This window comes from Ursus maritimus, unplaced genomic scaffold (genome assembly GCF_017311325.1).
Source record: "Ursus maritimus isolate PB19 unplaced genomic scaffold, ASM1731132v1 scaffold_10, whole genome shotgun sequence".
Classification (NCBI taxonomy): domain Eukaryota; kingdom Metazoa; phylum Chordata; class Mammalia; order Carnivora; family Ursidae; genus Ursus; species Ursus maritimus.
The window spans coordinates 4701506-4715906 of NW_024423344.1; the positions used below are offsets into that span (position 1 = coordinate 4701506).

The window sequence follows — 14401 nt, forward strand, 5'->3', positions numbered from 1 at the left end:
GAAAGGAGAGGCAGAGAGTGACAGCTCTATGGAAGGGGCTTGTTAGAAGAAATGAGAAGTATTTCATGGATAATGTCAATGCTTTTCATGTAGTTCTACATCTAGTGTTTGGAATAAGGTCTTCTTCTCTTACAGGGGGCTATTGATATGTTGTTTTGCAGCTGTGATTATCAACCGTGGCGGCCCATTAGAACTGCCTAGGGAACTTGACAAATACCTATAGCAGGGCCTGTGTCATACCAAATACATTGGAATTTCTGGAGAGGATCCTAGGCAATGGTATTATTTTACCCATCTCCTGGTTGGTGCTAACGTGTGGCCACAGCTGAGAACCACTGCTCTTCACGCCTCATTCTCTCTGGCCTCATCTGGCCTGTTCCGTGTACGACGTTGCCACCCCCTGGGCTTTGCTTGTGTCACTTAAACATAGATCATTCCTTCCCCAGGACCATTAGATGGGCCATCTCCTGCCTGTATCACACTTTGCCCTGGTCTTTTCATGATTGCTTCTTTCTCATTATTCAGGTCATCCCACAAAGGCCTGCCCTGACCATGTACTTAAAATAAGTCTCCCCATCCCCTGCTTACTTTCTTAGTAAACTTGCCACTGTGAGAAATCTTCTTGTTTATTGTTTTCACATTGATTGGCTGTTTCCTGTCAACTAGATATAAGCTCTGAAAAGGTAAGACCTCCTTCGTCCTGTGCACTCTGCTATCCTCAGCATCTAGAACAGTGTTTGGCACAGTTTGTGTTCATTGGATCAAAAACAGCAGAAGTGGTTTCAGCAGGATCCTGGTAGCCTTTGTGTATAACCGGTTCATATGAGACAAACCAACTCAGCATCCCAGAAAAACAGTTTCAGAGAAAGTCAATCATTAATTCCATTAAGCAAACTCTATATACAATAAGAAGCATTTCCATACAGCTACCTAAAAAGGCATTGCTTTTCTTAGGCAATTATGGAGACAAGAACTGAATTTCTCATTTATTCTAGCAAACATAAAAACAAGTCAACAAAAGCAACTCATGTGCATGACAGAGATAATCCTTGATGAATATTATTTAAATAAATCATGAATGACAGATAACTGCTATTATCATTCAGTTCATTGTGCTGTTATCCTATCTTGCCAAATCTACAATGCCCATTTTTTACATCTTAATAGCTCTTAATTGGGATGCATATTATCATTAGTGCCAGATTATAGTTTAATTTGCAGAGGTACTCCTTACTGACACAAAAACAGTGGTGGTCTTAAAATCATCAGTCTTAGCTTTGATGAGATAATAGTATATGAGAAAGTCAGGGCTTTTTCATGAGATTTCCTTGAATCATTATTATGCCTATCTTTTTTTTTTTTTAATTTAGAACTACCATCTTAAATCTTCCCACTGGTCTTCTCTTGCCAAATCAAGTTATCTTTCTCTGTCCTCATCTTTGACCTCCCCAGAGCATTTGGTAACCCTGAATAGCCCCATCATTCATGTATGCCAGCACAGAGAACATGGATTTCTGTTTCACAACTGCTGGTAAGGAGTTGTTCACGTTTGTGTTCATCACCTCTCTTCATTTTTTGAAACTTTACTCTTGGTACTGTCACCCCCTCATTCTTTCACACCAGGAACTAAGTGAATTCCTCCTCCACCACCACCACCACCCACAGGGAAAAAAAAATTAAAGCAAGTTCTTTATTGCATTGGTTTGACTAAAACTTATGTTAGATTTTTATGTTGCAAATTATCAAATACCAACTCCACAGTTTTGAATGGAAGAAAGGCAATTTATTGGCTGATGTAATTAAAAAGTACAAGATTAGAGCTGATTTAGGCATGCCTTGATTCACGGGCTTGAAATTACCATGAATTTGACATCATCTCTCAGCTCCAACCTTTGCTACGTTGTGTTGTGTTCATGGCTGCTCACTAAGCAGGCTTGATTCGCTATCAAATTCAAGTCAAGCAGAAAAGAAAATCTGTCTTGTCAGCCACTGAAACAAAAGTTGTGGGATTGCTCTGAGTGAGGCTGGTTGGCTTGGATGGAATCGTTCTAAAATAACCTCTGGCCAAGAGAATGCCACGCTGTGCTCAGCCTGGCCTAAATCACGTGACCTGCCACTCAACCTGGGAATGGCGTTGATCTGATGACCAAACATACGGACTGAAAGCAAGGTAGGGGTGAGTCTCCAAAAAGAAAATCCAAGGGTCGTTTCCAGAAGTGAAGTTAATGATGTTGAGAAACAAAAAGCATGTATTCATATACTTTTTGGAACCAACATGTTCATTTTTGACATTTTTTAAGTTTTTCATCTCTCATCTTTAAATGAAAGAACATTTGTTTCTTCTTTAAATATTAGTAAACCAATGGGATTTTTGTGCTATAGTGAAGAAACCGGATTTTGTGCTATTGTGGAGATGCCAGATTTTCTTCTTGTTGCTGAAATTATACAGAATCTAATGCTTGATTATCAAACAGCTTTCTTTCTTTCATGCTAAGTAACTGGACTCAGTCATACATAGGATGTGCTTAGGCTGGTGTCCCTCATTTTTTTTTCCCTTTAATTGCAGCCTTCCTTTTCCAAATAAATTTTTTTAAAAAAAGGACTTTTTGATCATTGGCTAATACACACACTACTTGAAGTAATTTACATGAAGCTATGGAAAGTTTCTGCCAGGGCCAAATGGCAAATGACAATGTCTTTAAGCTAAGAAAGAGAACAGAAGAGAAGTTTTGGGGAGAAGTGGGAGGAGTAATTAAAATATGTTGAGTTTGCAACATGATGACTTTGAAATACCCACACCTATAAGTCATGAAACGCAAGGGACCCAAACCAACTTCACTGTTACATCTCATCTCTCAAGGTCATTGTCTTCACCACTGTCTTTTCTCCCAGGCCTCAGCATTGAATCTTGATGTCACCTCCATGACCTCATAACACAGCATTTGTGTTGTTATGAGCCCTCTAGCATCCAGCTTTCACATTTTCAGTGGAAAGAAGGTTTTTGAAATAATAAGATTTTGAAAACTTTTCAGTAGATTGGGTGAAGGTCAGAGGTCAGGAGCTCAGGAACCTCAGGAGGACACAAGCAGAACAATGGTCAGAAGCAAGTCAAGTTCAGCTTCATGGGATCTCCAGTATCTTTAACTTTCAGACTGTAGAGTATCCCTGTGTGTTTGTCAAGACTATTAAACTGTAAATATCATATACAAGGCAAGTTGCTGGCAAAAGACATGGATACCAGAAAACTAAACTGTAAGAAAAAAGTGATAATAATGATTGTGTGAAAGTGCTATTACTATTAACTTTCACTATTACTGTGAAAGTTAGTTACTAGCTGAGCACATTAATGATTAGGCATAACATCAAGTCAGAATGTACCATGAAGTAAGCGAAAATATGTTTGTTGTAAAGGCTGCATATGTCATAATCTGTGATTCATGTATTTTATTTCATTTTGAAAAATTCACTCACAGCATTAAGAAATAATTATAATAGCTGCCATTTATATGTGTTTTCCTATGTGCCAAGTGCCTTTGGTACATTATCAAATTTAATTATTTTACTAGCCTTAAGCAGGGAGTTGATATTATCCCCAACATTAATAGCAGAAAACAGACCATTAAGAAAATAACTAAGTTACCTAACATTATACAAGCTATTAGTTGTGAAAAAGCTGAATTTAAAACTCAGTTAATTCCAAAGCCTAGAATTTGGGGACATTTGTTTATATTCTTTCTAGGGAAAGAATAAGTAAGGAAGATTTTTAAATTAACGCTGTGTACTGTTAGTCATAATCAGACTACAGAATACAGGACTTTCGCCAAGCTCTCAAACCATAGAGGCTATCAGGTATCTGCACCTGATTTGGGGAGGTTTAGGGGGTTGAACTAAAGTCATCAATATTGTAACTGTTTCAAGGTTTTGGTTCATGGTCTCAAAACTTATTTGTGAGTCAATAAAAAAAACATAGCACTTAGGTCAGTGACAGGTACATATCTCAATATGTGTTGACTCATATACATTTACAAATTATGTTCACACACTATTATGTCAATATATTGAATACATTTGAAACAGGCACAAATACTGGAAATTTCAAAAGACTAAAGTAATGTTTATTTCTGCTGTTGGAGAATCAACTACCACTAATCCAACTACCATCTCTTCCAAATACAATTAATTTTTCCTTTATGTGCTTCCATAACCTTTGGCTCATACCTACACTGTTATGCTAACCACATTATTGAATATTTAACTATCTGCCCTCTAAGCTGGAAAGAAACCTACATAAGCACAGAAACTGTGGTTTACTTGTTAAACTCATTGATTTAGCAGATATTTAATGAGTACCTAGAGGCTAAGGAAATAGAGGTATAAAGACTCAACCCCTGCCACCAAAGTTATGATCAAATGAAGGATAAACAGGATTTAGGGAAGTAAATAAGCAGTGACAGATTGGTCTGCATTGAATGCTGTGAGGACCACAGAGATATTTAGGAGGGTCCCAGGCTTGCAAAAAAGAGGAAGTTGGAAGAGAAGAGTTAGGGAAGTCTCGGTACTAATACAGAATAGCCCCTGCTGTGTACTAACTCCTCAGAAGAGATGTGTGGCTGTTAAATGCTGATTTTTTTGAGTTTGAGAAGATTGAGAAAAATTACTTCTCTGTTTACTGCCCCAGTTCTGAACCACCTGAGAGACAGAGAGATAAGGCAAATGAAGGTCTAAATGTCATTTTTATTACAAATAGAGCTGTTGGAGGATGTGTTCTAGATGCACAGCAACAATGGGTTTGCTAATGGTTACATCACATCTCCAGCAAGAACTCACCCATGCCTTAGGCAGCTCTAGACGATCACAGGTCCTTCCCAGGGGCTGAAGGATCAGTGTCAAAAATGTACTCTCTGCAGACGTGAACGTCCCTGAAGAGGGAGGAAATGGACCATACAGACCCACTTTCCTATTCTAACTCATCAATGAGGAGAATTAATCCACTTTCCTTGGGATGAAATGAGTAGAAACTAGAGAGAGAATCTAGAAATGTTACTACACTAGGAGAAACCTTATAGAAGGAATAAGTGTTCCTTTGTAAGTGACTATTCTTACAAATTTCAATGTCTGGTGTACTTTTCAATGTCCCTGGGCACAGATCTTCCTATTCCCCCGTCTACAGATTTCCAATATTCTCGATTTTGGTTTTTTTTTCCCAACCAATTTATTTTATATCACATATCTTCCTTTTCATAAATCACTTGCTCTCTAGTTCTGGGTCAGAAATTTCTAATCAGGATAAAGAGATTTTAAAAACATTCATGAAATACATCAAGTATTCTCACTTGATGATCACTTTTCAGTAAGAACAAATACACTTACATTTTATAAATGGACAGTACCTTCTCTTTGATCGAATCGGATATATGAAATGCTAGATGAATGCAACAGGAAATAAACTAGCGAGACTATTAATTTTACCAAAAAATACAACGGGTACCTTTAAATAGTAATGTACATTACTCAATGTAAACTAGAAACACAAATCAGACTAGAATTACATTTCTCTGCAGGAACTCTTAATGACAGATGTCAGTGGAGCAGGGACTTCAAAGTTTAGTCTGAAATTATTTCAACCTAAAATTTTATACTAAATGAAACGATTAACCAGTTTTGGAGCAGAATAGATATATTTTCAGACATAAAAGGACTCAGACAATCTACTTCCCGAACATTGTTTCTGAACGATTATTTGACAGTGCAGTCCATCAAAGCAAGGGCTTATATGAGGAGAGGATGTGAGAGCTGAGTCAGGGAAGATTCACCCAGCTCAGGAGAACAATGAGATCTAAGGAAGACAGCACCTGTGTGGGAACCTGGCTCCGCAAGATGGACTGGCATAGGAGAGGGGGAGCCTGGAGTACAGGGTGCTGAAGAAAAATGTGATCCTATACAATGGGTATTAATATCAGAAACTCAGCAGAAGTTTGACAATGTGGTAGAGGTAGAGAATGAAAGAAACAAAGACCATCGGAAAGTAAGGGGGCTGAGGTGAGTCCTACAAGAAAACCATGATATAAACCACTTAAATTAGAAAGGAACAGTGCGTTTCAAGAAGAAAAATGACATTAATTCCAAATAATAGATTAAAGGAATAAAAATAAGAGACAACCAGGATAAGCCGAGGAAGGCAAATTTAGCAAAATTTCTTAATTTTACAACAACAACAAAAGTGGTATTCAGGAACTCTAACAACAATAGCTGTCTGGGAAAGGCACAAGGTCAGTACGAAGCAATTAAAATATTTGGAGGAATATTTTTTTTAAAAAGATTCCATTCCAACTGATAATAGAAGCATTGAGGAGCACAGATATTTGTCTCTGAAAGAGAATATAATTAGATCATTGGGTAGCTAGTTGTAAAAAGGTGAACGCTGTGTATTGCATTCTTTTTTTAAATCAACCTGATCAAATCACAGGAGATACAGGAAATTATAGTTTCAAAGTGGAAGGTAAATATGACCACTTTGAGCATGTACAAAAAGTACAGGGAAAGGACAAAGGGTTGGAGATAAGAGTGGCAGGCACTGGGGCACTGCATGGCTCAGTCTGTTGATCTTCGGACTCTTGATTTCGGCTCAGGTTGTGATCTCAGGATGCTGGGATCACGCCCCGCGTCAATCCCCACATTGGGCTCCACACTCAGTGGAGGGTCTGCTTGGGAGTCTTGCTCCCTCTCCCTGTGCCCCTCCCTTTCCCCACCCTTTAAGATTAATAAATAAATCTGTAAAAAAAATGTATGATGACCCAATACAGTGATTACCAATGAATAACCTTTGAAATTACAGGTAGTCCATTTTCTCTTCTGAAATGTAAGTTTTCTTTTTTTTTTAAGTCTTCTTATTTTTCCAGCATCCCACTGTTTTCTTTCCCGTCATCCCTGAAAACACTGAATTAGCTGTTTATACTAAACAGTGACTCCTAAATCTTCCCCAACGTACCACAAGAAACCACAAAATGCCTACATTCAGTAATCTAGTGATCAATTTAGTTATTGGTACAGCAACTCCGAAGGGAACATGAATTATCTTTCTAAAATGCATACAATTGCATGATCTCTATCTAAAAATAATCAGAGAATTTGTGTGGGAAGCATCCAAGTGCTTACGTTAATTACATTCCAGATTTGAACTAACTGTGTTTTCATTTGTGTAGAGAGTCATTTCATTTTGCTTATGTGAAAGGTCTATGGCCACCTCTCTGGAGGAAGTTATAGCTTTGATTGGAGGGGCAGATCATTGATGTGGTTATTTTTTAATGCTTGAAACTTTATCTCTCACAAAATATTTTATTTGATTTCACATTTCATTTGCCCAGAAAGCAAATACGTTTATTACTGTTATACTGACCTCTTCTGGAAAAGTCTTATAATGTCATCCTGATCATATGTTAGCTCTTTTTTTTTTTTTCTTTCTTTCTTTCTTTCTTTCTTTCTTTCTTTCTTTCTTTCTCTTTCTTTCTTTCTTTCTCTTTCTTTCTTTCTTTCTTTCTTTCTTTCTTTCTTCTTTCCTCTTTTTTTTTTGTTACAGTGCGCTGTGGAATTGATATCATAAAAAACATTGAGTTTGGTGTGACTATTCAGAGTTCAGTTAATGGAAGGCTAACTACATGCGGGTGCTGAGCAAGGAGTTCATTGTCTAGTAGCAAGAATATGTATATAAAGCAATGTTGGCGATGCAAATACAAATAACTATAAGTTTATAAACACATATAGAAAGCTGATAGTGAGATATGAACAGACTTTTAAAAGTTAAAGACTCGTTAGAAAGAAAAGGATGGGAGGTAACTCGAGTCAGATTTAGTCAGGCACCCAATGGCATTTAGTTTCTTACAGAACCTAAAGGATGGGGCAGGGGAGACAGACAGGGCCCAGTTGTAACGGTGTGTGTACCCTGTCAAGAATGTGGTACCCCATCCTGAAGGGTCGTTGAAGGTCTTTAAGCTGAGGCGTGAATGGGGCAAGAATGACCTGTTCTCGGTGTTTCTCCGGCAATCCCAGGAGTCTAGAATGGAACGTGGCAGAACCTGAAAGCAGGGCAGCAGGTACTGAGCACCAGGAGAGACCTGCTGGTGAGCCCCCCAGTCAGATGGGGACCCAGAGAGAAGGGAGCAGGCAGAACAGGAGACACCGCGGCTTAGTGACTGGTGGGCTGGTTAGTCAGGGAGGTTCCCAAATCTAGTGAGCGGTAACTTTGTGGAGGATGGAGTCCTAAACTGAGAAAGGAAGGATGAACAAAAGAGCAGGTTTGGGGAGGATGATGAGTTTAGTTTGGGAGGAAAGTGTGAGGTGGTCTGGGGGGATTTCGTCATAGGAGCTCACATCTACAGTTAGTATCCAAAGTCTCAGAAACTATTAAAATAGGACCACTGTATATTGATCAACTTGGGCTGGGTCCAAACATTGTCTAGTATATTTCACTAGTACATTTACTCCCCAGCTCTTCACTATTTCTCTCTTCAAACTTTCAACTGTCTCATCCCCCATTATCCCCTATATCCTTCTTCCAGAGGCAAACTTACCTTTCACTTCAAATCAAAAACAAAAATAATTAGTCCAAAATGAACGGTATCTCTACCAGAAATACCTTGTTTTCACTAGATCTAAAAGTGGTCTCCCCAACCCAGTGTCTTAGGCAGCAGGACTGTCTGCCCCCAGGCAGAAGTGAGGTAAGAGGGCAGCATTGCTCACTGAGGAAAGGGGGAAGGATAAGAGTGAATCCCAGAAGGATCCTATAGTTATGTAAGACCTTGCTAAACTTAAGAGCCTAAGGACTTTCTTCTTTTTCTGGTTTTTTTTTTTAAGATTTTATTTATTTATTTGACAGGATAGAGACAGCCAGCGAGAGAGGGAACACAAGCAGGGGGAGTGGGAGAGGAAGAAGCAGGCTCCTAGCAGAGGAGCCTGATGTGGGGCTCGATCCCATAATGCCGGGATCACGCCCTGAGCTGAAGGCAGACGCTTAACCGCTGTGCCACCCAGGCGCCCCTTTCTGTTTTTTTTTTTATTTATTTATTTTATTATGTTCAATTAGCCAACATATAGAACATCATTAGTTTTTGATGTAGTGTTCAATGATTCATTAGTTGCGTATAACACCCAGTGCTCACCACAACACGTGCCCTCCTTTATACCCATCACCCGGTCACCCCATCCCCGCACCCCCTCCTTTCTGTAACCCTCAGTTTGGTTCCCGGAGTCCAGAGTCTCTCAGGGTTTGTCTCCCTTTCTGATTTTTTCCCATTCAGTTTTCCCTCTCTTCCCCTGTGGTCCTCTGGGCTATTCCTCATATTCCACATACGGATGAAACCATACGATAGATGTCTTTCTCTGCTTGACTTATTTCACTTAGCATAATCCCCTCCAGGTCCATCCATGTTGATGCAAATGGTGGGTTATTCATCCTCTCTGATGGCTGAGTAATATTCCATTGTATATAGGAACCACATGTTCTTTATCCACTCGTCTATTGATGGGCATCTCGGCTCTTTCCACAGTTTGGCTATCGTGAACATTGCTGCTATGAACATTGGGGTGCAGGTGCCCCTTCTTTTTTTTAAATTGAAGTACAGTTAACACACAATGTTACATTAGTTTTAGGTGTACAACATAGTGATTCAACAGTTGTATACATTATACAGTGTTCACGGAGATACCTGTAGTCACCATCTGTCACCATACATTATTACAATAGTACTAACTATATTCATTATGCTGTACTTTTCACCTCCGTGACTCATTTACAACTGGAAGTTTGTACTTCTTAACCCCCTGTACCTATTTCAGCCACCCCCCTCCTCCCCTCTGGTGACCACCAGTTTATTCTCTGTAGGTATGATCCTGTTTCTGTTTGTCTGCCATGCCCAAATCAGCTCTATAACCTTGAAAGAGCTATTTTACATCCAGTGGACTGTTTAACTAGATTGTTTCCTTTAAGGTCTCTTGTAGATTTAAAATGCTATGAATCCACTGAAAACATATACACCGAGATGTGTATAGGTGAGTTATAAGCTAAACCTAGCCTTACATTAAAAACTTTGAAGATCTTGTTTTAATAATTTCAACTATTCTATAAAATGAAAGATGATTTTCTCTAAGCCCTCCCCCTGAAGGACTGAAAAGAAAAGTTGGTAGTATTAAATGTATCTGTAGATGTGAATGGAGATCAAATCCATAACTTGACTAACATTTTTACAAAGCAGTCCACAAAACATTGAAAAGTTCATCGCTATAAAACCAATTTACTGATTGATGAAAAGGTCCCTCAATATGTAACCTTTAAATGTGTGACATTTCAACCAGAATATTGAGTTAGGAGTTTCAAATTTTGACTTTTCAGACACCTACTGATACAAACATACATCTCATATCATCATCATTAAGTATTATATATATATTATATATGTATATGATAGTTGTGCTGTAATTTTATGTCTAAATTGCTGTGACAGGGAAAATATTAATGTGCAGAGAGTTCATGAAAGATTTTTTAAAGTCTTATAAATAAATGTGTGATTAGTTGAAGCTGTATCAGCTTTTAATTTAAGGCCTGCAGCTGTTGGTATGAGAAGCATCAAATGTCAAAAGAAGTTAGAGTTATGAATAAATAGATTAAGAGAAAAGGTCTCCTGAGAAGAAAATAAAATAAATATTAAACATGTGGATTATCATTGCACTACTTCTCCTATTCAACGTTTAGTGTTAAAATACAAATTTCAAATGTATCATTTAATCTGTTAATTCATGCTGCTCACCAGGCTATATAAAAATAATGCAAAATAAAAAGATGATTAAAAAGCTTGATATTTCTTTTTTTTTACATCTTATGAAAATGAATGATCTGCTATTCTTTTTAAATAAAGATAAAACATCAAGATTGCATTGTTACAGTCACATCCTTTGTTAAACATAATATAAATTTGATTTACTGGAAAAGAACTGTCATAATTTTAACAGGCAGAATTGATTTACCTTCTCTTTCTTAGATGATCATTACTTAAGGCTTTCTTCTCAACTATTAAAGTTTTTTGCTTAAAAAGAGGCCTAAAGAAAGTAATTTTTAAGGAGTGAATTTAAGGAATTTAATACTAATAAAGTCCTAAGTTCTAAATGTTGCATGTTGATTTGAAATGATTTCCAAGAGACTTAGTCAACATTAAATTATACTGGAAGCTAGTCCGGTTTTTGCTATTCATTTAAGGTAAAGTTTATTTTAGAAAGTTATAATTACATAAGACTATCATGATTCAGGATTTAAATGTTGGTTTTGTAAGAACTTTTTTTTTTTTTTTGGCCCACTTAGAGCTGTGTCCTGGAATTGGTGCCCAAACAATTTTAAGTGTGGTATGAGCTGTTTATGTCACTGAGTAAAATTAGATACGCCTGTTGCTAATATGAGGGGATGAAACATGAGACAAGGCCAAGCACGTGAGAGCCTTTTCTTCCATGCATAGTCCGTGAAGCCTGAAGCCCCAGATCCTTCACTCATTCTGCAAGTACGGGGAAACTTGGAAACATTGTGTCTCTGGTAGAGCTGGAGCTGACTGTGGCTACTTCCCCAGTGGGCTTTTTAATACCTCTAAGGTAAGTCATCAGTTTTAACTTGGATTTTAGATCATTACAATGCACAACTTAAAAACCAAATAGGTACAAGAGTTCTTGGCTTTTTTCTCTTCGTAGGTGACATAATAGTTAATAAATTCCATTTAAAATGTTGAATACATTTCTCTCAAAATGATTATATAGAAGTATCAATAAAATTTAGTATAACTTCTCACTTCCACTCTTTGACTACTAACATGCTATGTATTTTTCACACAATTTGTATTTCTAATGTTTCTAATTTTTAGAATTCCATGATAGCATTTCTCTGTTATTGGGCATTAAATTGTATACTATAGTTAATCTAGAGAAAATATAATCTTTAAGATGACCTGTTTCTAATTCTAGTTTAAACTTTTGTGGTGGAACCACATTTCATTTACATTTTGCCTACGGTTCTGTCACAGGCATTAAAAACTAGATTAAAATGAATGAGAGCAAGAGTCCCAGTCGCTTGATAAATTGAGAATAAGCAAAACAAAAGCAAATTACCAACTTCGGCTTCCCAGCTATTCTTGGAGTAAAAAAAGGAAAGAATAGTTCTCTCCTAAAACCTGGAAAACAAAGTGTTGCTCAAAATCCATATCAAAAAGTTAATATAGAGTAAAAGGTAAACATGTGTCAACACTTCGGCCTACTAAAGTTGTCGGCTCTTTGTGTTTCCTAATATGGAGCAATTGGAAAACAAGTTTAAAGGGAGACACAGAAGAAGATAATAAGGGAAAATAGAGCTCCACTGGCTGAAAGATGTGCCAGCAGGATGGAGTAACTCACTAGTACAAAATGTACTGTTTAGTTTTACTTATTTTCTTGGAAACATTTTGCAGAAATAGGTACAAAGAGGCACACTCAGAGAATTTCAAGACTAATGGTTCAAGTTGGTGTTAGTTTTATAGGTTCTAGAATTTATCTAAGGTTTTATTTCAAAGCCAAACGAAAAGTAATATTTCAGCATATTTAAATGTCAAATTCCAAAGACTGACAAATCCACGTTTCCAAAAGAGGCTGGCTAAGCTTGCAGTTGTAGGTGCCAAGGGCAGGCCACCCCCAAATGGAAGAGTCACTTAAGAAACAGCCAGTGAAAAAACAATCTGACCCCCCACTCCCCTGCATTTGTCTCCTGAAAGCAAGAAATCAGTCTCCCATGTGAAAAGTGCCCTCCCTGTAGCAGGAGATAAGGAGACCTCCTTATCACCAGAGGCGGGGAACTGAAAGCCAAGAAGTCTGTACAAAAAAACCCTTATTACTTTCTACTAATTTACTCCCCCAGCCCAAATTCTGTTTAGAATTCCTTAGTAATGGAAGCTCCCAATGTTCAGTTTTCTTTGTCCTGTCAATTCCCTGCAGATTTATGGTCCCTTTCTCTAAAAAGTATAAAAACTGCCTGCCTGGGTTGTTTGTTTTTCTTTAAAAAGATTTTATTTATTCATCTGACAGAGAGCAAGCACACAAGCAGGGGAAGCAGCAGGCAGAGGGAGAAGCAGACTCCCTGCTGAGCAAGGAGCCTGATGCGGGGCTTGATTTCAGGACCCTGGGATCATGACCTGAGCTGAAGGCAGACACTTAACCCACTGAGGCCACCCAGGTGCCCTGGGTTTTTTCTTTAGTTCTCCACCTTGTTATTGGGCCTCCGTGTGCATGTAGTAAACCTTGGGCTTTGTTTTGTTTTTTCTGTTAATATGTCTCATGTCAATTTAATTCTTAAACCACCTGGAAGACCTTAAAGGGTAGAAGGAAAAATGTTTCCTCCCTACACAATTAAAATGCCGAAAATAAAATGGCTCCATATTGCCTGTGAAAATACACACTTTCTAGTCATTGCATTGCTGTTGACTATGAAAATCAAATAGTAATTGTAAATTATGAATGGGTGTCCATTTAGTTTAATATTGCATATTATGTAGGACCTGTGGTTCTCCCTTTGCTCCCTCTTCTGCTTGGCTTCTCACAGACCCTTTCTGCTTCTCAAATGAGCCCAGCCCAGCTAAGGGCTAAGCCCTCCATTGGTATGGTTTCCTCATGAGAGGGAAAAAACTACAGTCCCAAGGATGATTTTGCTACTTGTCCATTCTTCAGAACCTGCCTCTACTCTTCTGCCCTTCCCTCCCCCTCTTCTTCCCCACCTAAACAGCATCTGCCTTGTTTTGTGCTTTTCTGGACATACTGCGAGACCAGATATTTCCATACTGTCCCCATGAGTGTTGTGGTTTTCCTCATCCACTGGACTGGCCATTTCAGACTGCAACTTCATTTTCAATTTTATATGTGTTTATGCCCTAGCAAAATTTATGATACAGAAGTATTTAGTAATTTGTGGCTTTGCAAAAGTCTCAAGACTTCTCTCAAAATCCCTCAAAATATCAAAGTCTACTTGACGTGGGTATGACAGGTGTGCAGCGTACTATTGATGAAAAATTACCTTGGGATGGCAGGAGGGTTTGCTTACGCCCAACGGATGTGTGCTTCATCCTAAAGCCATGAGGTGCCATTTGAGCATTTACAACAGAAAAGCAGCAGGGACAGATTTATTCTTTGGGACACTCACTCTGGTTGCCATGGAGGATGGATTGGGGGCGTGGGAGAGGGTGGAGGGAGGAGTATGGAAAGTCCAAAGACAGCTTCTACCGAGGACTGAGGAATGAAGGGAGCCCAGGAAGAAGCCATTGCTGTGGAGATGGATACCTTGAAACCTACCCTCACCTTTGTGACTATGTCAACTCTCTTTGGCACATTCTCAATTGGTTTTGCTTGTGAA

The 14401-nt window shown here is 38.3% G+C and overlaps 1 protein-coding gene across 6 annotated transcripts in view; it reads left to right on the forward strand.

Moving 5' to 3' along the window:
• SGCG (sarcoglycan gamma) overlaps positions 1-14401 on the forward strand; it is a 139312-nt gene that overhangs the window by 14219 nt on the left and 110692 nt on the right. For 3 of the 6 annotated variants that reach the window (XM_008692139.2, XM_008692143.2, XM_008692142.2), the window contains exons 2-3: positions 11348-11388; positions 11499-11628. The exons of 2 other annotated variants lie outside the window; for them this stretch is intronic. The gene's annotated coding sequence lies outside the window, so the exon portion shown is untranslated. The remainder of the gene's footprint in view (positions 1-11347; positions 11389-11498; positions 11629-14401) is intronic. One more of the 6 variants, XM_008692140.2, reaches the window with a different exon arrangement.